At 45.4% G+C, this 23,383-nt stretch overlaps 1 protein-coding gene across 4 annotated transcripts in view; it reads right to left on the bottom strand.

The window, feature by feature from the left end:
* The window catches only part of METTL15 (methyltransferase like 15), a 328,227-nt gene that overhangs the window by 8,500 nt on the left and 296,344 nt on the right, over positions 1–23,383 (bottom strand). For 3 of the 4 annotated variants that reach the window (XR_007404468.1, XR_007404470.1, XR_007404469.1), the window contains 4 exons: positions 7,334–7,396; positions 6,029–6,144; positions 4,632–5,758; positions 3,960–4,215 (listed from right to left, as the gene is read on the bottom strand). The gene's annotated coding sequence lies outside the window, so the exon portion shown is untranslated. The remainder of the gene's footprint in view (positions 1–3,959; positions 4,216–4,631; positions 5,759–6,028; positions 6,145–7,333; positions 7,397–23,383) is intronic. The other variant, XR_007404471.1, reaches the window with a different exon arrangement.

Here is a 23,383-nt window from a genome sequence, read left to right as displayed (position 1 = left end):
GGCTAATTGATCCTACCACCCAACTGTACCATGCCTGTGCTTTGAAAACTTTTGAAGTTTACCTTCCTAAATGAATACAATTCTAAACTCCATGAAGAATGCTAAGTGTTCCTCCTCCCCAATAATAAACTCAATTGAAATTTTATACCGTGTTGGAAATCCTAAAGTCAAGTTTGACAAATCACCTTGAAGCCATTAATTACCAGATAATATTCAGACAAAAGACTCAGTTTTATATAGAGAGAGATGACTAAAAGAACTCACAGGGTGGCCTAACACTAAGCTGCTTTCGTGGGACCATTATAGAGGCAACGTCTCTTGGGTGGCAAGACTGGCCGCACACAAAAGGAAGCTACTTTCGGTCACGTGGGCCCCGGGGCCTTTATAACCATGGGCCTCCTGAGCACCCGATTCTCTCCCAATTTAAACATCCCAAGGCAGGAAGACTTCCTTCTCTGTCAGGATAAGAAAGGTGAAATACTTTTTATCTTCCTTTCCAGATAATATGCTAAAAACTGGTGTTTTAACTCCAACTTGTGGCTTTCAGGAGAATCAGCCATGATGGAAAGGCCTGGACAAGGACTCAGAGGAGTTTCGGTTCTGGTTTCAATCCTGCCACGAACGACTATTGCGACCTTGGCATCACCAGTGCATCTCTCGGGGTCTGTTTCCTCTTCTGCAGTGTGAGGGTGCTGCATTATGTCAGTGACCTCCATGCTCTTTGTTCAAATGAACTTTTACAGGGAAGCTCAATATGCAAAACAGAAAGAGACAGAGCTGCTCTGGTTTGAAGGGAAAGTGATTTCTACCAACCCTGGGCCCCTGCCCATTACCCTTCCCTATATCTCTTAAGTCCACTTAGCATTCAGAGTATAATCTTTGGCTTGTCCATTCAGCTCATGATCCCTAAATTTCTTATTAAAAAGCAGAGCTCTACAGAGGGGAGGTAGGGGAGAGGATGGATGAAGGAGGTGAAGAGGATGAAGCCTACTATTATCTTGATGAACACTGAGTAATATACAAGAGTGATGAATCACTGTATCATACACCTCAGACTAATATAACACCGTATGTTCGCTACACTGGAATTAACATTTTTTAAGGGATCCCTGATGGCTCAGCGATTTAGCACAGCCTTTGGCCCAGGGTGTGATCCTGGAGACCCGGGATCGAGTCCCACGTAGGCTTCCTGCATGGAGGCTGCTTCTCCCCCTGCCTGTGTCTCTGCCTCCCTCTCTGTGTCTCTCATGAATGAATAAATAAAATCTTAAAAAAATAATAAAATATTTTTTTAAAAAGCCGAACTCTACAATGGTATTGTAATAGTGTTGTATGATGACAGATGCTAGCTTCACTTGTGAACACAGCATAATGTATAAACTTGTAGAATCACCACGTTGTACACCTGAAACTAATGTAACGTTGTGTGTTAACTACCCTGCAGTCAAAAAATAAACTAAAATAAAAAAACCTCCAATAAATTTCAAATTAAAAAAAAGAACCCTAGGCCCTGCCTCCACAATCTACTAACTTAGCCTGTCTAGCTAGAAGTGGGGCTCAGCAATCTTTAAACGAGCATCTCAGGTAAATCTCGTGAACATGAGAATTTGAGCGCAGCAAAGCACATTGAAAACCACGGGGCCAGTTATTTCTGAGGCCTTTTTCTACTTAAACACTCTAACCTTGGTTTTACTTTTTAAGTTTGACAAATCCCTTTGAAATCTGATGAAAGCAATAAATCTGAGTAAAGTACAAACACACACACATACACACAAAGGCACATACATGAAATTTGCCTAGAATTTTAGCAAATTTAAATACCCAGGGGGTGCCTGGGTGGCTCAGTCAGTTAAGTGACTGGCTCTTGATTTTGGCTCAGGTCGTGATCTCAGGGTGGAGACTGAGCCCCTCCTTGGGCTCTGCATGGGGCATGGAGCCTGCTTGAAATTCTCTCCCTCTCTCTCCCTCTGCCTCGCCCCTCAGTTCCCCTGCCCCACTTGAGCACTTGTGCTCTCCCTCTCTCAAAAAAAAAAGAAAAGAAAAGAATGAAAGAAAAGAAAAGAAAAAAGAAAAAAGAAAAGAAAAGAAAAGAAAAAAGAAAAGAAAGAAAAGGAAAAGAAAAAAGAAAGAAAAGAAAAGAAGAGAAAGAAAAGAAAAAAGAAAGGAAAAGAAAGAAAAGGAAAAGAAAAAAGAAAGAAAAGAAAAGAAGAGAAGAGAAAGAAAAGAAAAAAAAGAAAAAAGAAAAGAAAAGAAAAGAAAAGAAAAAGAAAAGAAAAAGAAAAATACCCAGCTATGTACCTCCCCGATGCCCCTCCACGGACATGGGCCCATAGTTAAAACCCCTCTGATCTCCGTGAAATAACAGTGATCTTTCATGGTGAATGCAGTGATTTAGTGGAGAAGACGCCTTCTGGGATTAAATCAAACTCCTGACTGCTGGCTATCGCACGAGTAAACCAGCTTTCAATTGTTCAAAATATTTGACACCTTTTTTTTTTTTTTTTGGCTTTTCTTATTCACCAGGATAGTGTCATCCTGAATTTTCCTCAAATACTTCAGTGCAGGTACGAGGATGAAATTACTGAACTTCAGCACCCCAGCGGACCTTCCCAAGATTCTTGCTGTACGGACTGTTCAGTTCCCGACTGGTTTGCTTCTCAAGTTGTGCACAAACATTCTTGCCATGGAACAAGAGTCATGTCTTCCAATAGGAATGATGTGGCCACCTCATTGCTGGAAGCCCAGACATTCTTTTCAGGGGACCAAGGGTGAGCTTGGAACTAGTTTTCAATCTGCCGAACAAATAAAACTGTGTGGTGGCGCCAAGCGCCCCTATAAAGCACTGTTCCATAAATATTCATCGACCATGACAAGGAACAGGATGGTCCCTGCCCAAAAGTCTGCCTCCATTTGTCACAGTGCCACCCAGATACGCCATGTGGAGCGGGAACTCCAACATACAACCCAGGCAAGGCTCTGTACCACCTACATGATTTCTTTGTGCTTTTATTCCCCTTGAACTTTCTCTCGCAATTTGAGTGATTTTGGCGTTCATTTCGCTGTTGGCCCGAAAGCAAGAGCCCCTCTCCAAGTCAGCTCCCCCACCTACGTATTCCCAGTCAATAGGAACCACTTAACTACACGAACATTAACTAATTTGAAGTTTGCTTTTCATCTCGGCACTAATAGGAGAGGAGGAATGTGTTTGTGTTTGCAAGTTTTCCATATGGGTTAAGTAAAGATTGTTTGCTCAAGTTTGAAGCTTGGAAAAGAAAGAAAAAAACAAGGCCCGTGTCTCATCTTGTCCTTTGGAGGCAAGCAGAAGAGCCATTGTTCCCAGCGCAGCTGAAACCTGTGGGCTGAGAAACCACCGGAGTCTCTCCTCCGAGGCCTCTAAAAAAGTTCCCCACAGACTTATCATTGTCAGCAACCGTGGCGGGCTGTTTTGTTTTGCCTTTCATTCCTTATTTATTGCTAAAACAAATGGCAATGACAGCTGAGAATGGAAAGAGTGGCAAGAAGGAGTGAAATATAGGAATGAGGCATTGATATAAACAAGAGAAGCTGCTAAAAAGGGAAAGGAGTCCCTTGTCCTCTAAAAGCTCAAAGTGCCTTTCATCATCTGGCAAGACTGGACCGAGAGCAAGATTATTTTTAAAGGTAAACGGATAAGAAATGACTCATCCAAAATGCCAGGGTATACCCATCCCTCCTCCCACAACGAAAACGTTGCCTTTTAATTCTTTGGAGGTAAAGCAAGGCCCAGACAATGGGGAAAATTGTGTTGGAGGGCAGGAGCTAGGATAAACAATATTGAAGAAGGAGCTAGGAGGATTCTGAAAATATGATTCCATGTTTCATAATCTGGAGAAGAAAACCACCTTTGGAGCTAAGGGTTCCCCCACTCCTTAGCTGAGCCCTGGCCCGACTAAGGACGCTGCTATTGGTCAAGGGCTTACCAGGGACTCCGGGGTTTTGGCCTTGACCTCGGTCTTCAGCAGCATGTTCCATGTTTCTGTTTACACTATAGTTTTCACAACAAGTCAGCAGCCTCTGCTCTGAATGTAGTTTAGTCCCATTGGTAATAACCACGTAGAGATGAAGAGGTTCAACGTCTCCCCATCACGGGAGCAATAGGTCTTCAACACGGTCTGTACGACCTCTGCAATCTGATCCTTGCCACTGTTCCAGATCCAAGTCCTAGTATTTCGCCTCCTGAAATTCGAGTTACAACAATTTCAGAAGCTTTAATTTTCTCCAAATGACTGTGCTACTTTCAGCCTCTGTGGGTTTTCCTCTGATTGTCTATCTCCCTGGGCGGCCCTCTCTCCTTACTAATTCTTTTGCCACCTCATGCCACCTCTCAATACAGAACTCAGGGGTCCTCACATCTAGGAAGTCATTCTTAACACCCCAAACTACTCCCGTAAGTGGAATTAGGCACCAGGGCATGGCATCCTCAAGAGAATTACCATATTTTATTGAAACTACTTATTTTTGTGTTTTATCTCCTCTATTAAATCATGTGTTCCTTAAAGGGAAAGATGATATCTTACTTAGTGTCCTCACTCCAAGCAAAAAGTAGACACTTCATTGAATTTAATCAAAGAAAAGGAGCATAGCCAGCTCACCCGCTAAGGCCAACGTTATTGTTGGCATCTTCCGTCTTCACCGGTCACCAGCACAGCCCTCAGGTTAGCTTTTGGCCCGGTCTGTTAGCCCAGCTCTACAGGCCCAGTGCCCTGTGAGCCCCAATTCTGAGTATCTGCCCAAATCTTGCAGTGTGAACACGTTCATTTTCCAATCTCCTCATCCAGGAACAGCCAGCAGCTGACATCTAGGGAAGCACTGACCCAGAACCACACAGAACCCACACTCCCCTCCTGTCGTTACCACCTCCCCCCCCCCCCCGTGATTATTCAGGTGACTGTAACAAGAATATAACAAGAATGAAAGAGATCCGTATATGGTGGTTTCACTTATTTGACTGAGTCTTATTCATTTCTCTTTTTTAAGAACTCAAAATTTGGTGAAACATAGGATACCCTGGATGAATAGGAGTTAATTAATTAAGCATGACTTCCATGGTTCCTTTCGAGGCTCTGATTAGGTGTTTGGTAGCAGAGACCGATGACTGTTCTCCAACACGTGTGCTCCACCCCTCATAATGTCGAGTCGTGGCTGGGAACAGGCGTCTTGGCCCGAGACTGCGTTTCCCAGACGGTCTACATGCACAGTGACCATGTGGCCGGTGTCTACCCGTGAAGGGGAGTAGAAGACATGAACGTCTTCTCCGACCCAAGGCTTTGTTCCTAAGTTCTCTGTGCTCTTTTATTCCTGAAGGCTCGAGGCAGCGGACAAACCGGCCCAGGAGCAAAGCTGGCCAACTTCTCTGCAGCGGAGCCGTGGCGGGTTGTCCTGCTGCGACGTCAGGAGCTGGGAGAGCCACTCGGCTCCGTCCTCCGGGCAGAGAGGCAGGAGCAACACGCGAACATTCGACGCTGTGTCCGATGAAACTTTATGAAATAAGTGACGAGTCCACAGTCCATAGTTGGCCAACCCCTGCCTTCAACGGCAGCAGGACAGGAGACAGAAAAAGGGCTGAATCCTCGAAGTCAACGTGGAGAAAAGTCCGCAGCGCAGCCCCGGTCACCGGTGTTCGCTCCCGAGTGAGTGGGGTAGGAGCTTGTTTCCCGAGGCCACGGAGACTGTAGGGCCTGCTCAGTAGAGAGGTTGGGATGGCCTTGCCGACATGATTCTAGCACAAAATAGAAGAATTGAGAATTAAACATGTAAAATTAAAGAGCCATCAAGGTGAGCTTAGGGCAGAGACACACGATTTTGTTCTGCTGCTCAGCACTTTCCTGATCCCGGCTGGTTCCTAGACTCACTTATTCGTCCTCATGCTCTCCTTCCTACTGTCCCGTCCTCTACCCCCTACGTTCGCAGATGGCCAAGTGAAAAAGAACTACAACGTGATCTATTTTACTCCGTAAGGCTGCGTCAATACTGCACTGGCTACACTTACCCCTGTACACCCGGGTTGTTCCTTTGGACTTGGTAGCAGGATGTCACAGGCAACCTGGTTAGGGCAACAGCGACTACACGCCACACGCAAGCGCACTGCTGTCCTCTCTGCCAAAGCTGTAAGAAGTAGAAGGCCTGGTGTCTTCTTTTGTGTCGACGTCCATTAGAGGGCCCTCAAGCAATACAGCTTGAGCCTAGTGTGCCCCAGAGTGGAGTCAAATTCTTGTTCAACTTCTAATTTCAAAGCTCACTCAGCCTCCATGTCAAACACGTGTCCAGGGTCTGGGGGCAGGGGTGGTTAGGGAGGATGGAGAGATGGCGCGGGGAGATGGATGGGGTGGTTGACACTGTTGCCAGGAACAAGTTCAAGACACAGCCTCTCTCTGAACTCCTAACCTTCTCTGCCCTCCGGCAATTAAAGTTGTAGGCGTGTGCATCTTAGCATACTTTCAGTTGTAAGTAATAACAAATCCAAAATCCAAATCAACCAGATTTAAATGACAAAGGAATTTATTGTCTCATTTAAGCAAAAAAAATAATAATAATAATAAGATGGGGTTTAGGAAGAGTTTGATCAGGGCTCTGGCTCTGTTTCCTTCACTGTTCTCTTCCTACATTTGATCGCTCTACCTGAATGCCTCCCCCTGTGGCTGCAGTGGCTCCAGACCTTACCGTTGTACGTTATATCTTTTGAAATAAGAGAGGGATCCTATCCTCTCTCTAATCACAGATAAAATAATTCCGTGTTCTGACTTGACTAAGCTTGGTCAGGCAGGCAGCATGTGCTCATTGGCTTAGACCTGTGGTTATTGCTCGTCCCTGACATCACTGTTGTGCCAAAGGGGAGGAGAGAATGCTGTTTGGCTTTGGCTAACTGGGGCCTAACCGACCTGCATAGTGCCCAGGTAACAGGAGAGGAGCGGAACAGACCTGCAAGGGCAAGCACGATGTCCAGCTCGCTAAGTCAAAGCCGGCACGTCTGGCCCCTTCCTACCGTCTCCCCAAAGACCTGCTTCATATCTTCAGGTAGGTGATTCCACGCTACCATAGCCTACCAACAACTCAGTAGGCCTTGCTCTGCTGCACGGTGAGTAAGAAATCGTCCCCATTTCATCGCTGAGGGGACTGAGAATGTTTAAATTGAATCACCCTCTTAAGACGTGACAGCTAACAAGCAGCACACCCGGAGTACAGACACAGCTCCCCCCGATTCAGTCCCGTGTTCTCATCCCCCACTGGGAGGTCTCCTGCCCTGATACAAAGATAAGCCACGGTTCGAAGATGTTATCAGCCCGGGCTGGCCTACCGTGTTAGGAAAGTCCCCATCTGAACAGCGGGCTCTGCTCTGCTGTCTTACATTTAATGTTTCCTGTAAGTGCAAAAACCACGGTTTGAGCCTAGAAAGAATACATTCTGGGTCCCTGTAATCATCTCAGTGTCTAAGTATAATCTGTGCATCGAATAGTGTTTACGTGTGGATGGGAGGGCGCACATGGGTATATGTTCTATTTCCTGGTTATCTTACCATCTCAACGGTAGATGGCCTGCATGCTTCTCTTTAATTGTGGAAAAACTCCACACTCTATGGCATGTGGCTAGGCTCCCTCCATATGTCCCAATATATCCCATAAAACCATCTTGGGGTTGTCCACGCAGCAATGACACCTGCCTGTTCTACCTGTCATGCCCAAGTTAGTACACAACATACACACCATTAACACAGTCCTTCAAGGCATCTTAAAACCTCATCCTCAAAGGTCTGGGCAGTGGCAGGGTACCGTGTTCGGATTATGCACGTCCTGAATATGGCTGAGTGTAACGGGTGAGAGTGAAATCACCCTAAATTTGCCACTCAGCTTGCCCACTTAACAGCCACGACTTTGGGCAGGTTATTAATCTAAGTCTCCATTTCCCGTATGTATAAAGCTGAAATAATAATAATAATAATAACAGATTCCATATATTTTTCATGAACACAATATCTGGCATATTGAAAACATTAAAAAATGTTCACTGCTACTACTATTATAATAATATTAGTATTTATTTATATCATCCTTACGTTGTAAAGCTGAAATAATAATAATATTTGTAAAGCTGAAATAATAATAACAAATTCCATATATTTTTCATGGACACAATATCTGGCATATTGAAAACATTAAAAAATGTTCACTGCTACTACTATTATAATAATATTAGTATTTATTTGTATCATCCTTATGTTTATTAATTAGAATTAGCATTTTACTCAAATGGCCAATTCCATTCTATCTCCTTACTGTCGGGTATCAGTTGCATATAATTTCCATCTACTTAATATACTGCCTTTGGGAATCTAAACTTTAATTTAGATAAAGGTCTGTTTTCCTCTTTCATATAAAAGCAAAATAAACAAACAGATAGAAAACATATTTTTTAATATCTTGGCTATTTACTTTCTGATTTATGCTATCCAGCACCGTGCTTAAAGTTTTCCTTCCATTTCTTTTTTTGTTAGCTAAAGTAGCAGATCTTCTTACAATTTCCTTTAGTAATTACTTTTGGTACTTACCAGGTCTAAGCAACTAAGACACCGGCCCTATAAAGAAAATGTCATCTCTACACAGTCAATAGACCCAGGTTTCAACGGGCTTAACCTGAAGCTCTGGTCTGCCCAGCACTTCAGTGTTACGTCCCAAGGGCCCCGGAGCTAATGAAACATGTTGCGCTCCTAATATCTACTTAAGCAAATTGAATGTGACCATCCAAGAAAATTACTCCGTTGTCATAGCAACTCTTTTACTACTTTAGGTTAAAAAGAATAGAAAAAAAAAAAAACCCTGGCAGCAAACTTTACAACCTAAAATAAAGTTGTGGGAGGGATGAGGCAGAGGCAAAGATAAATGAGGGATTTAATTCAATATGGAGGAAAACACCTGAAATACAATGAGCTCCCCGTGACGGGCCACGCTCGGCGGGCTTAGGCGTAAGGCTGCGGGTGTCTCAGCAATAGATTCGCAGAATGTGAACTATGGAAGCGCCCTGAGGAAATCTAATCTGAGCCCCTCGTTTTACGAATAAGGAAACCATCCCGGAAAGGTAGGACGACTCACGAGTTAGCATCCTCAGCTGTTGGCTCGCGTTGAAGCGGAAGCACGGCGTCCTGCCTTCCTGGTCGGGGCTCCCTTATCATCCTACCCCTGGGGTCTGAGGGCGTTCAGGACGATCCAAAAGACCTTCGGGAATCGCTGCTATTATCTTAATATACTTTTTAAAGAATTATAAAGGGTTGGTTCAGGGCAGAAGAGGAAGACAGATTAGTCTTAAACGGGTTCCGGGACTGGCCCGTTATTGCAAAGCTGGTGGGACTTCCTCACACACTGGCACAGGGTTAGGTGCCGTGAGGGCTCCCAGAGGTCACAGAGGATACGCCCAGACCAGGGAGGCCACTCCCGGTTCTTGTAAGGAGTAGAACTCTCCTATGTGTGTGCTGAGAATCAAGAGTCTCAGAATCCCCACTTCCAAGGGGTTTATTCTGCGTCTCACAGACTTTGGAATATATGGCAGAGTTGTGGTACTGACAACCGACACCCCTGCCCTGACTGATTCTAGGGTGCTATCAATACCAAGAAAGAGTAGACATTGCAAGACCAACACAGGAGAGGCATTCGGTGTTATCCTCAACGAAAAGGTATGTGCTCGTTGGTTACAAAAGGAAGACCTAGGAAATTAAGCCGGTACGTATCATGAAGCCAGCGACACGGAAAGGGACCCGTCTGTGTACATCTGTAAGATGCGTACGGAGGTCAACGTCACTGTATCACGTCCATCCTGTTTGATTGGCCAGACCCAAAACAGTGCTTTGGTTTTATCCCTTAATGGTGCTCCTCACCTCGCTGATTGAACCTCTCCTCAGCTAGGAGGAGTCCCTGGATTCCAACTGATTACAGAGGAAAGACATCTTGGTACCCCATTCTGCGGCCTAGGTTTCCTAGGACCGACAGCAGTCTGATGATCATTCAGACTTACGCCCAGAAGGACTTGCAGAGTTGAGAGGGAGCCTATTTGTTGGTGATTATAAAAGGAAGTGGTTAAGGGATAAGGATATCCCATAGAGATGTGGAAACCTCCGTCTATACCAAGTGAAAGTATGGCCCTGCCATGGTACCCTGCAGGGGACTGCACTTCTTTTCTTTCTCCTTTCTTTCTTTCTTTCTTTCTTTCTTTCTTTCTTTCTTTCTTTCTTTCTTTCTTTCTTTCTTTCTTTCTTTCTTTCTTTCTTTTCTTCCTTTCTTTCCTTTTTTAGGTTCTATTTATTTATTCATGAGAGAGGCAGAGGGAGAAGCAGGCTCCCCGTAGGGAGCCCAATGTGGGACTCGATCCCAGGACCTGGGATCACGACCTGAGCCAGATGCAGATGCTCAACCGCTGAGCCACCCAAGTGTCCTGAATTACATTTCTGGAATCAGACTAACACCTGCATAAAAATAAAGGTTCCTTGGGTGGATGGATAGGTACGTAGTAGAAAAGAACAAAGTTACAAGTTGACAGTGTCAATAAATCCTAAAACAAGGATAACTTACAGGTACGTCCACATAGTCAGTCCCTCATAGAACCAACATCTGTTGCGGATCTACCGTGTACCAGGTTCTGTTCTAGGTGTGAGAGTCACAGCACACTCTTCTTCCCGGCGATTCTTCAAGGAAACCCTGAAGAGCACCCACGTACCTCATCCCCTGACATGCCTCAGTCACTTTTTGTACGTCAAGAACCTGCAATAGTTTATCGACCACAGCAAATGACTTATGGATCCAACCAGACAGCAAATTTCAATTCAAACCGGCAAATACTAAGTTGGGTTTGAAACATATGTGCCAGCAACCACCCGTGATTTCCAGTTGAATAAGATGCACTTGCTACCCGCGTGGACCTTACCATTCTGTAAATAAATAACACGCGTGCACACACGCACACGCACACGCACACGGTGTGAAAGAGGCACAATAGTAGTGGCATCAGAGAGCCACAAAGAAAATGTTCTCAGAACTCAAAGGAGTTAAAGCCGTCCTGTGAAGGAATTGGAAAACTCTCTATGAATTCGTTTCTGGTTTTGTTTTTGCTTTGCTTTTAAAGAGAGGAATTGGCTAGACAGAGATGGCCAGAAAGAGCATTCCAGGTAAAGAAAAGCATCAAGAAACTATGGCTTATGTTTAAAGGTCAGTAAACCTTCCGGCCTTAAATGCCTTTTTTAGGAAGGATGGCCCGGGATGGCCGCACTTCCATACGCTTCTTAATGATTTTCCAGCTCAAAAGCGTTGACGGTATTTTGGAGGCCGCAAGACCTATTTGAGAGTTTGATACAAGTAATAGCTCTGCCCCCAAAAGAAACATACCTGACCCCCCAGGTAAGAAGTCCCAGACCCCCAAAGCCTCCAAAGCTCCAGCTGCCACCTTCCCAGGAAGGGCCGCTCCCGGCTGACCTTGCAGCCGACCCCGGTCCTACGTATAGAGAAGCTGATGCGACGAGGCCACCTGCGCCCTGGACCGGCCCTTCCACTTGTGCTCTTGTAACTCACGCACGGCAGCTGCCTAGCTTGGGGGGCAGCAGGGCGCTGAACACCCCTCCTGGGGAAGGCCCCCCGAGGGAGGGCCTGGCCAGGGAAAGACCGAGTTAGTGCGTGCTGCGGGGCGGCAGCTTGCAAGCGAAAATTGCTCCATGGCTCCTTAAACATTTGAATTGGCTCAAAATCAAATGTGTATTCACAAACGTTGTCCCCAACGTCTACAAACAGTTATACGGCTTGATCACAATCATTTGAATTCAGTATTCAGACGTTTCCACGCTGCTCTTTTCTGCTGCTTACCAGAGATCACACACGGGCGTGGGCCTTACCCAACTAGTGACATGAGCAGATTAGTCGCAATTTAGTGTTTTCCCAGCAAACCGGTTAGGCTCCACCAGAAGACGTAGTTAAGGGATTGTAAACTATTGTTCTATGGGGCATGTTTGGCCCGTAGGTTTATTTTATTTAGTGCATAATTTTTTAATCTCCGTTTGTTCTTAACATTTTGGAATCGGGAAATTACACGTAAAAATTCAAATTTCTGAGGACTTTTTAAAGAATCTGGAGATCTAACAATAATGGGCATAATTTTAGATAGCAAGGATCGGTTTAAGATGAATCATGACTACCCACTGCAGACGTCACGTGGACTTTGCAATTTGCCCTAAATTGTTTTATGTCCAAACTACTTCAAAAAATTTGCATTAACTGCCTCGCCACTGAACACATTTGAGTTTGTGATCCCTAATCTAGATACTACAAATGATTAGGACGGTGTAATATAGTATTTAGGAGTATAAGCTATGAAATTAGGCCTGAGTTTAAACCTTCCCCATCTACTGGCTGAATGAATGAGCTGTTAATTCCCAAGTTGTTCAACTTTCTCATTAGTAAGGTGTTGATGATGTCTATCTAATGGGGTCTCTGAGTGATAAAATTAGATTGTGCTTTGCACAATGCTCAGCGTGTCATCACCTGGCAATAGTAATTGAGGCAGGTTGAATTGCTTTTCATTAATAATAATTTTTCCTCCCTGGTGAAGGAGCAATCTTCTTTTGCCCTTTGAAGTGGGGCTTAGTCATGTGACTACTTTCAGGCAATGAAATGTGAGCAGAAGTAAGGTGTGGCACTTCCAGGAGTGGCCGGTTTGTACTTTATCACTGTTACTGCACCTCTGCACCCGGTGACGCTCCAGATAGTGGCCTGTCGAGTGCCTGGGTCCTGGAAGGAGCTCCGGGACAGTGTGAAGGAGAGGAGCCCCTAGCTGGCTCTTGACAAACAAGGAGAGTGAATGAGGAATAAATCATTTTTGCTTTAAGCCACTGACACTTCAGAAGTGTTTGTTACTGCAGCGTAACCTAGCTCATCCTGACACTGCAGTGGTAATTATTATTATCACTCTCGTTATCATAATTATGGCTGTTACTGAAAGCGATTGCCCCGCCCAGGTCTCCTTTTGCCTGTATTTTGAGGGCTCCTGGCAAAGAGACCAAGAGACACAGACTCTCCGCTCTGTTCTCTGTGGTCAGCTGCTCTTTTCCCTCCCTCTTCCATCCAGACTCTGGCTTCCCTTACTGGCTTCTCATAGCCCCACATTCCTCCTGACTGAAGACTTTAGGGAGGGGAAAAAAAAAACCCAAACCATTCCTCTTTACACTAAGACTGCCTCTCCCCTTTCACTATAAAAGGAACCAAAATTTTATTCATATTGCACGAAGATGGGCAAAGAAAATGCCAATTCCTTCTACGTTTAATTTCATCTTCCTTCAATACCCCTAGGGGAAAATTATCTTTAGTCGAATCCAAGAAACTTAGTGTGATACAATGATGTAAACCAGAGGTTGGGAAACTAGGGCCTGTAAGCCCACTACTTATTTACATGAGTAAAGTTTTATTGGAACACTATATATATTATTTGCGGCTGTTTTGGGGCTACAAGGGCAGAGTTGAGTAGTGGCAACAGTGTCTGTATAGTTCAGAGTCTAAAACATTTGTTACTTAGCTCTTGGTAAAAAAAAAAAAAAATAGTTTGCTGATCCCTGATAAGAACTTTAAGTAAATTATCAATCTCTTTGGGGGTTTTTTGTTGTTGTTTTTATTTATTTATTTATTTATTTATTTATTTATTTATTTATTTATTTATGATAGACATAGGGAGAGAGAGAGAGGGGCAGAGACACAGGCAGAGAGAGAAGCAGGCTCCATGCAGGGAGCCCGACGCGGGACTCGATCCCAGGACTCCAGGATCGCGCCCCGGGCCAAAGGCAGGCACTAAACCACCCAGGTATCCCCTATCAATCTCTTTATAATGAAATTCTAAGTCTTCATTTCTGTCTCTTCATTCAACTCCTGTCCAAGATGGTACCTGGGTTTTAGAGTGTTTGTGGTGTCTATGACTTCATGGTAAAACGGGGTGAGTAGTGCACGTGGTACCCTTGGGCTTCTTACTTGTATCTACTGCAGTTATGTGTATTGGCTGCTCCCTGGATTAATGACCACTGACACAAGACTAGCCTTATTCCCGAGTGTTCTGTTGACATTCGATGCCAAACTTTGTACAACTTGCAAAACTCATAGTCTGTTCTTTAACCTGGTCAGGGTGTGATATCTTCCATGCTGACTTAACTACAGATGATGTGGAAACTCCATCGAGTCAGCTGTTCCTCCCATGAAGTTCTTGACTATAGGACACTTTTCCTTCTTTTTTTTTTTTTTTTTTTTACCACTTTTCCTTTATGCCAGGAATCCCTTCTGGCAAACTCCCCAGACAACATCTCCAGTAACCTCCACATTCTATGTCAGAGACATGTGGGACATTCTGGCTCCTACCTAAGCTTCATGGAAAAATAAGGATAGTTTGAGAGGGCTACACTCAGGCTTTCCCATCCACTTAACCAAATGGTGATGCTTAGGTGCAAGAGGGCTAGATGGCCTATAAGGAAATCACCTTCCAGTACCCTAAGTAAAAAGGGAGCAGACATCTCGTAGCCCTCAGCATTTCCTCTTACTCGGCTAACATTCTTCTTTCCTCTGATGTCTCATCCTAAAGGAGGAAGAGTGGGACACATGGCTGACCATCTGCTGCTCCTACCTCTGCCTCTCCTCCTTCTCTTCAAATTCCTCCAGATGATATGAGTATTTCCACCTTGATCTTCCTATATATTAAGGACGTCTGTAAAACTCTATAATCAAGCCTCCCAGGCTGGACTATTATTATGTTAATAGGTGAGATGGGGGGGGGGAATGTGATGATAAAAGACATTCAGTATATTAGTTTCTCTTAACAAACTTGGGCATAAAGACTATTGTATTGTTAAAGCTCTGAAAACCCCTAATTGGGATGTCAGAAGCTGAATTTTATCTTTCTTATCATTCTTGCTGAAATGTGTAATAGATGTAGCTCCTGAACTTACCGGCGAGGAAGTCATATATACTGAAAATCAGAAGAGGAGAGCACATCGAAAGCATTAAAAAAAATTGCTCACATTACAGATCCACAGGATCAAATCCATTCGAAGAGACCAGGCATCCGTGAAAAATATTTTAAAAATTAAATATGGAAATCCACTAATGCAGAGGATCACCTCCAAGCCTTCAAGCCAAGGTTGTTGGATACACCCCCACCTCCACCTTAAGATGTAGACTAAGTATTTTCTAAGGTGAAATTTTCAATTCAAGTAAATGGGCATTTCTTAGTTCTTATCTCCTTCTTTTTAAAAGGAAATAGTTGGGTCAGAAGCTGATTGAGATTATTCTTGGCTCTAGAATCCATTTCAGAATGAAGCAATGCAGAGTAGTAGTAAGAGGACAGTGTGTGGGATCTTACAGCCCTGGGTTTGAATCCCGTCTCTGCTTCTTAGTAGCTGTGTAACCATTCACAGCCACTACCTGAGTTTCTATATCGTGGGCCTCTGTTCCTAAGGGATTAGGATCTCAGCATGGTATTTGATTATTTCCTCCCATCCAGACCACATTGGTTTACATTATGGGCTTGCCACAGGCAAAAAATAGCAATCCCAACCACCTGTCCTTTAAACAAAAATATATTTATTACTTTTAACTAAAAGGATAATTGCTCTACCCGGAATACCACATGCATCAGCAAAGTTAAATTCCAATTTGGCATTCTGTCAGAATCGCATAGAACACCCCTCTCTTCTTACCTTTCCCATAATGATTGCTGAAGCCCCAGTTCCCAGACTTGCCACATAAAGAACTGGGAGGCTGAAGCTTTCAAGGGTCCTTGGTATTTACAGTTCCTGGTGCCTGAAATTCCCCAAAATGTCTTTGTGATCATGCTATGATTTCTCCAGACTGTAAAGTCACAACTCAAAATGATATCTGATCACTCATTCAGTGGTCACTCTAAAAATTATTTTGTCAAGTGCTGGAAAGTTGGGAAGAGACACTGATATTAACTGTTATAGACTTCAGGTTATGGAAAGCATCTGGATTGGCCATGATTTTGATCAACGTCAAATCTTGGCATGGAAATTGAAAGATTAGTGTCAACCAAAGAATAAAGAGAACTAAGGGAAAAGTAGTTCTGGTTTTTAGCTTTTGCTGAAAATATTCCTAATATTTCTTTAGGTTAGAAATCACACCATTTCTATAGTTAGTTACAAAGACCTTTTATTAGGGAAAAGGAAGTAGGAAAGTGCCATACCTAGAAGTTACGATGACCTTTATTGTGTGTGTGTGTGTGTTCACTAGATGTCTGAAACACTCCTCAAGAACTATTATCCTTTGTAACAAACACAGACTTTCCCACTTTACCCAGAAAAAGAGGACAAGATAAGGCTCAGAGTCAGGAGAAGCAAGGGAATACCAGTTACACCGAAGAAGGGCCTAAGGGCAGGGCAGCAGCAAACAGATCTCCTGAGACCAGCAGACCATGGAATGGGTGTGAACCTGAAGCAAAGGAGAATGCCCGAGGTCATGTGAGGGGCAAAAGTCTCGCTTACTCCTATCAAGCCTGTGAGGTAGGAATGGACAAGTTAAATAAGTTGCCCATGGTCATATAGCAGAGTCAAGATGCAAAAACACACAGAGTCCAGAGCCGCCTCCTCCACCACTCTGACTACTCCCTCCACCTCCTAGAATGGGGAATGCATCAATCCTAAGTGAAGAAATAAGAGGTAGCTAAGATCAGAAAAGTTGAGAAATAGTAAAAAAAAAAAAAAAAAATAGGGCAAGACAGTGCAGAATGTAGGTCCTGCATAATATATAGGTACCCGCGAATGCTCTTTGTGGGGACTTTTCTATATCACGAAGAATCTGAAGTGGATGAATAATTGGATGTTGGGTATTTCCTAGATCATTAGTCCAAGAACTATTGCCTTTAATGAAAGGGCCCTGGGAAGTAGGCGGTGCTTGCATAGACTAACGAATCTCTAATTATGGAGCTACCTGGACCAGATGGGGAAATGTTAGTGAGGTCGATACCGAAGGAAAGGACAAATAGAGTCAGGAATGGGATTACAGGGATTTGAGAGATTGTCATTTCTTTGATAGTCACTAACACAGTTGCTCAATTTTTTATGATATACTTATAATTCAATAAATACTATTGAGTGCTCTGTTAGATATTTAAGAATTTGGATGCAAGATTGATAAATGGTTGTCCCTGCACTCAGAGGGCTTACACTCCAGTGAGATGCATGTATCCACAAAGAAAACAAACAAATTTATTTTTTCTTTAAAAAGAGAACAAACTGTGTAGACTGTTCAACGTGTGTAGACTGTCATTCTCTCTCTTTTCTTGGGCACTGACTGAAATTAAGTTCTCCTCAACCTGACATACACACTTATTAGAGTTTCTATAGGTACTGAGAATTCAAATTGTGTGACAAAATGTCATTAGATTTAAGAATCTTAGTGCATGAAGCAAACACTAATATTTGCATCCATTGGAGCCACCAGGAGAGGGGACTAGGGGTGAAAAACTAAAGAAAATCAAGGAATATTCACTCCCCTTTGTTAAAATTTGTCCTTTCTCTGAACTCTAAAATACAATTTAGCTCTTTATCACAGTTCCTGCTAGCTGTTCCCCAGTTGTTAACTTTGTGCCCTTATCACCAAACTGGGCTACAAAATTCTGAAGAGCAGAGACTTGAGTCTTCAGCTTCCCCTTTATGACACTCAACGCCCAGCTCGCTGTCAAGTACAGAGGCAGTGCCTGGTACTGACTCCCTTGAACTGAATGGGAAAGATCTCAATCAAGAAGGGGAAGGAGGTTCAGAGGTATTTGGCAAAGAAAGATCAGGATAGGTCCTGCAGTTTACAGCCTCCTATTTTGGAAAGATCTGAATTTCCAGGGAAAGGTATGTAGATTGCACAGATCAGAGACAGAGGTAAAGGCAGTCTAGAGAGTCAGGAAACTGGATGAGCCTCAACCCCATGCTTATATCATTATTTACTTATATATATTTTTTACAACTAATACATTGGTTTTCCCTTAGTGCTGTTTTGCTGTAGAAACCATTAACCCAGGAGGGACACAAACCATGAAATTGAAGCACTCACTAAATATTCAGTGAGCCCTGTAGTGTGTCCAATAGGGCCCTGATTATGTGCCCATAAAGCTCTTTGGTGGCCACAAGGGGCAGTAACACCCTGACCCTGTCCTCATGATACCTGTGGCTCCAATAGCCCCCAGGAAATTCGCCTGTGCTTCCCTCTGTCTTTTGCTCACTCACTCATCATTTATTTTCACAGTGCATTATTGAGAGTCTGCAACGTGCAAACGACCAATAATTATCCCATGTGACTAAATAACATTAATAAAAAGCATGGAGCCCCTCACGCATCCAGAAGCCAACGTCTGAGGAATTTGGTGAGCCATCAGGGGAGAAGGGCAGAGTCCAAAGGAGAGAACGTATTGCTATATTTGGGCTCATTTCTCAGCAAGGATCTTTTCAGGCTTAAATGTATTTTTCCTTTTCACTGAACTTTCCCACATAATCTCCTCTTTAGGCCTGGATTGTGCCTGAGGTTTTTTCTGTTTTTTGTTTTTTAACTAAAGACAGCAGAGATCTTGGTTTGAAGGCCTCACTTAGCTTTCAGAAAGTTGGCTTGTTTGGCTTTAGATGCTATTAGACAAAACTATGGGATTTTTAGCTTTTCTCCTCCGAGGAATTTGTTTAGAAGTTATCTGAAATCCTTGACTTTTCAATGAACTAACCCATAGAAGCAAGCATAAACTTCCGGACTCTGACTTGGCAAGGGGTTGTACGTGATGATTCCTCACGATTGGATGGGACAAGCCAGAAACGATGGGGAGGGGGGTGAGATGGTAGTGAATCTACACCTTGGGCACGTCAGCCCAGTCAGCATCTACGTTAGGGGAGAGCGCGCAGACCAGAGGGGCCAGCCAGACTTCAGTAACTGAGGACCAAATCCAGTCTGTCCTTTTCCCTCTTTACCCCTTGCTGTCTTCCTTCAGCCCCTTCCAAACTGCAGAGAGTGTCTCAAAGACCTTTCGGGAGCCGTTACCTCCTTTGCATCAGTTCTTCCTTCTGTCCGCACACACACCTCCCGCAGGGCCTCGGCACAGGTCATCACGCTGCTCTACAAGAGTCTTCACTCGGCTGTCCCTACGGTTCCCCGGTCCCACCGGCCTAGGACGCTCCCGAGGATCTGACTGTCTGGCTTTCACTCTGAATCTCTGGCACTTAGCACAACGACTGACACATATAGACACGTGATGGATAAACGAACGTGGAGGCCGGGTGGCACAGTGGGGCAGGCGTCCGCCTCTTGGTTTTGGCTCAGGTCGTGACCTCAGGGTCGTGAGACTGAGCCCCACGCAGGGCTCCGCACTCAACGCGGAATCTGCTTGACTCTCCCTCTGCCTCTGCCTCTCCCTGCTGCTCATTCTCTGTCTCTCTCTCAAATAAATACACCTTTAAAACTAATAAAATAAATAAAACAAAAGAACCTATGGTAATAATTGATCATTGTTCCTTGCACACTGTGTGTCAGTTACTGTGGCAAGTATTTTATTTTTTTTAATTTAATTCAATTTGCCAACATACAGTACAACACCCAGTGCTCCTGCCACCAAGTGCCCTCCTCAGTGCCTGCCACGCGGTCACCCCAATCCCCCCCACCTCCCCTTCTGCAACCCTTTGTTTGTTTCCCAGAGTCAGGAGTCTCTTGCCGTTTGCTTTCCTCTCTGATTTTTCCCCACTCAGTGATAAATATTTTATATACATTAATTCATTTAATCATCACAAAACCCAATGAGGTAGAAACTATTATCTTCCTCATCTCTGAACCCTCTTTGTGCCTCAATTCTTTCTCTGTAAAGGGGGATGACAATAGGACCTTATAGGACCTATAAGGCACAGAGGGACACAAAATGACCTGCTCAAGATAACTGCAAGAGCTGGGGGCAGAATTTGAACTTGGACCCTTTGACCACAGAGCCTAAGCTCCTACTTACCACACAACACTGAACAAATGAGGGCACTCAGGCCCCCCTGAGATCCAAACGCCTTTTCACAAGATACGCTCAGAATGGCGTAGTTAAGAGTGGAACCATTTTGATGGCATATTTTCTTTTTTTTTTTTTAATTTTTTTATTTATTTATGATAGTCACAGAGAGAGAGAGAGAGAGAGAGAGAGGCAGAGACATAGGCAGAGGGAGAAGCAGGCTCCATGCACCGGGAGCCCGACATGGGATTCGATCCCGGGTCTCCAGGATCGCGCCCTGGGCCAAAGGCAGGCGCTAAACCGCTGCGCCACCCAGGGATCCCTTGATGGCATATTTTCAATACTAATTTGACATCCAGAATAATAGGATTTATAACCAAAAGAAAGATGGGACCCCACATTGTTCAGTGGTTTTTCAACTTTCTTAGCAGTGGGACTTCTCCCAGGCAGGGCCTTTAGCCGAAGCTCGAGAGGTAAAACAAATGGGGTTGGGGATGGGGAGATGAAATCGCTATTTGAAGACCTTCTCCCGTCCTGCTCGGGTGACCTTAAGCATCTCCATATAGTAGATGTAGATGCAGAACAGTCTAGATGTTTCTGTAGCCCAGATCCCTTCAATCAAAAGATGAGAAGGTAGGTCCTGAGACTCTCCATCATTTTCCCAAGGACACACGGTTAGTAAGTAGCAGAAACCAGGTCTTCTGCTCCAAGATCAGTGTTCTTTCCACCACATCGTGCCAGCAGAGGTGACTCCCAGCCCTACCTTCATGCTACCAGAGGCTGTCCTAGTTATCTCAGGCTGCAGAGGACGTAGCAGAATTCTCAAAGCAAAAGCGGTAATTTACTTTAAAAATCCGTAATGCCGTATTTTTGACGTTGACCAGAGAATGGGACAAACTTCATAGGATCAAATGATAATAACATAGTGGCAGTGCCAAGCCATGGCACATCTGAAAGGGTTCAAGTCCGCACAGATACTCGACCACGCGGGCTACACCCGCACATTCAGGCTCTGACCTTGAACAGCTAATCCCTGGCAAATCCACGATCCATTGGTTTTACACAGTTGTATTTGGTGGGAGCAGCGAGTGAGCCGATGTTTTTCAAAACAAGGTGATGAAAGCCCAGTGTTTACTGTACGAACGTGGGTTCCTCTCTGCTCAGAATTTTCAGAATTTTAATAATAACCAACGTCAATGTTTAATTTAAAGCTAGAGCACACTGGTTAAGAAACTGCTAAAAATAATCTGCTTCATATTGATGGCTTTGGCTTTGTTGACTCATAAAATGTCAGGTTGAAGAAAAATAAGTAACGGAAGCTTCAGCTGTGATTGTACCTTTAATTATTGATGCTCCCTTCTTAGTCTTCGGGCGCAACGGCTAAGGGGCGACGTGGTGGAAGAGGGGCCACGTGATGAGCTGGGCCTGGCCTGGCTCACTCTTGGTTCTGTCCACGAGGCGCCCAACTTAACAGCTTCCGACAAACACGGGGAGTCCCACTGTCAACTGCTGCCGCAGCGCCCCCTCCGCGCTGGGTGCCAAGGAGAGGGTGGGCTTGAGCCGCTAGATCTGGGACGTGGAGAAGGAGGAGGTGCCTGCGGCCTGACCTCAGCGGAGCCTGCGGATCGGTGCCTGTGACCTCCTGAGACTGGTTTCCAGACTCTCCTCACCCACAGCAGAGACCCGGGATCACCCGGGGGGGTCGGGATCCCTCACTGCTGAGATGGAACCGTGGGTGGGGTTGAGGACTCGTCCAACTCGCCTTGTGTCACCGACCCGTGTGTGAGCGCCTCGATGTCATACTGCGCCTCCCTCCCTGTGAACCGACGGTGACCCCAAGGACCCTCACTACCATTTTCTTTTCAACTACCACTTACTGAGGCCGGGCATGTGCTAGGTGTTTACACACGGTAAATCATTCCATTCTGCACTCACCTAAGGGACTCACGCTTTGATCTTTGTCCCCAGATAATGCTGGTCCACTCTGTGGACCCTGTACTCATAAAGCGAAAAGCCGGAATTGATTTTTAAAAATCACAAATGGAGACATGACATGGGCTTTCCAGGCGGTAGCAACATGCAGGTGAATCACGAATTGCTCATGACAATGGGAATAAGTCAGCATTCAAAGTATTTTTTTTTTTTTGTCTCCAGTTCCTTTTCCTAAAATTTATCAATTTCTGACATTTCCACACAGCAAGAATATAAAGTCAAAGGAAACCTATGCACTCACCACCCCCCACGGGACCTGATTCAACGGTTGGCAGCTTTGAGGTCCAGCAGGCAGACGGAGCCTTTGGACGTTTCAAGAGCAGTTACAGCGGCGCCTGCCACCAGATGTGCTTCTCAACTCTGCCGCCCTAACAACCCAACCCCAGAGGCGCCATGGGGCGGGAGGCATCACAGGCTGCCTCATTGTGCTTCTAGAAAGCCAGAATATGGAGGGTGGTTCTGAATAACAAAACTCAGGCCAGCCCCAGAAATATTTTCATGTGACACCGGTGTCAGCTGCACATAGAATTGCTTCTCCCAAAGCAGAAAAGAGTCTGGTCTGAACCAGCCGCCTCCTAGGCTCAGACACCTCCATTCCATGCATTAGCCATGGGCCAAGGTGTCCCGAGGTGGCCGGGCACCAGGAGGGGAGGCCCCACCCGATGTGGTGACACGGGGGTGGGGGGGGGTCGCTAGCTAAGGTGCTGGCACCTGCTGCGAGTCCTCTGCGAGCACAGGAGGGCAGCCAAGACAGGTTATTGGGGGGAGGGGGTCCTGGGCAGTTTCCCACATGGGCTCCCCAGATTTGGAAAAGAAAAACAGAAGGTTCCAGGCAAGTCTCCATCGCAGACACACACCAACACCTTTTGAACGAGAAGCACTTGGGGGCAGCACGAGATGCTCGCCCCCCGTAAAGGGGTGTCCGCGGAGTCTCACATCCAGGCGGGACCCGCCCCTGTTACTCCTGCCGGGCTCCAGCGATCCGCTGCGCACCTGCTGGGTCGGGGCACGCCAGGCCGCTCCCCTGCCCGCCTGTGCACGCACGGCCAGCCCCGGGGCTTAGGGAGGCTGCGGTCCCCCCAGGGAGGCTGTGATCCCCACTAGGGAGGCCACGATCCCCCCAGGGAAGCCACGATCCCCTTAGGGAGGCCGTGATTCCCGTTTAGGGAGGCCGGGATCCCTTTAGGGAGGCCACGATCCCCCCAGGGAGGCCGCAATCCCCTTAGGAAGTCCATGATCCCCGCTTAGGGAGGCCGCGATCCCCTTAGGGAGGCTCCGATCCCCACTTAGGGAGGCCGCGATCCCCTTAGGGAGACGACGATCCCCGCTTAGGGAGGCCGAGATCCCCTTAGGGAGGCCCCGATCCCCACTTAGGGAGGCC

The sequence above is a fragment of the Canis lupus genome, chromosome 21 (assembly GCF_003254725.2).
Source record: "Canis lupus dingo isolate Sandy chromosome 21, ASM325472v2, whole genome shotgun sequence".
Lineage (NCBI taxonomy): Eukaryota > Metazoa > Chordata > Mammalia > Carnivora > Canidae > Canis > Canis lupus.
The sequence above is the reverse complement of the archived record's forward strand: the minus strand, read 5'-3'. Positions and strand labels throughout refer to the sequence as shown.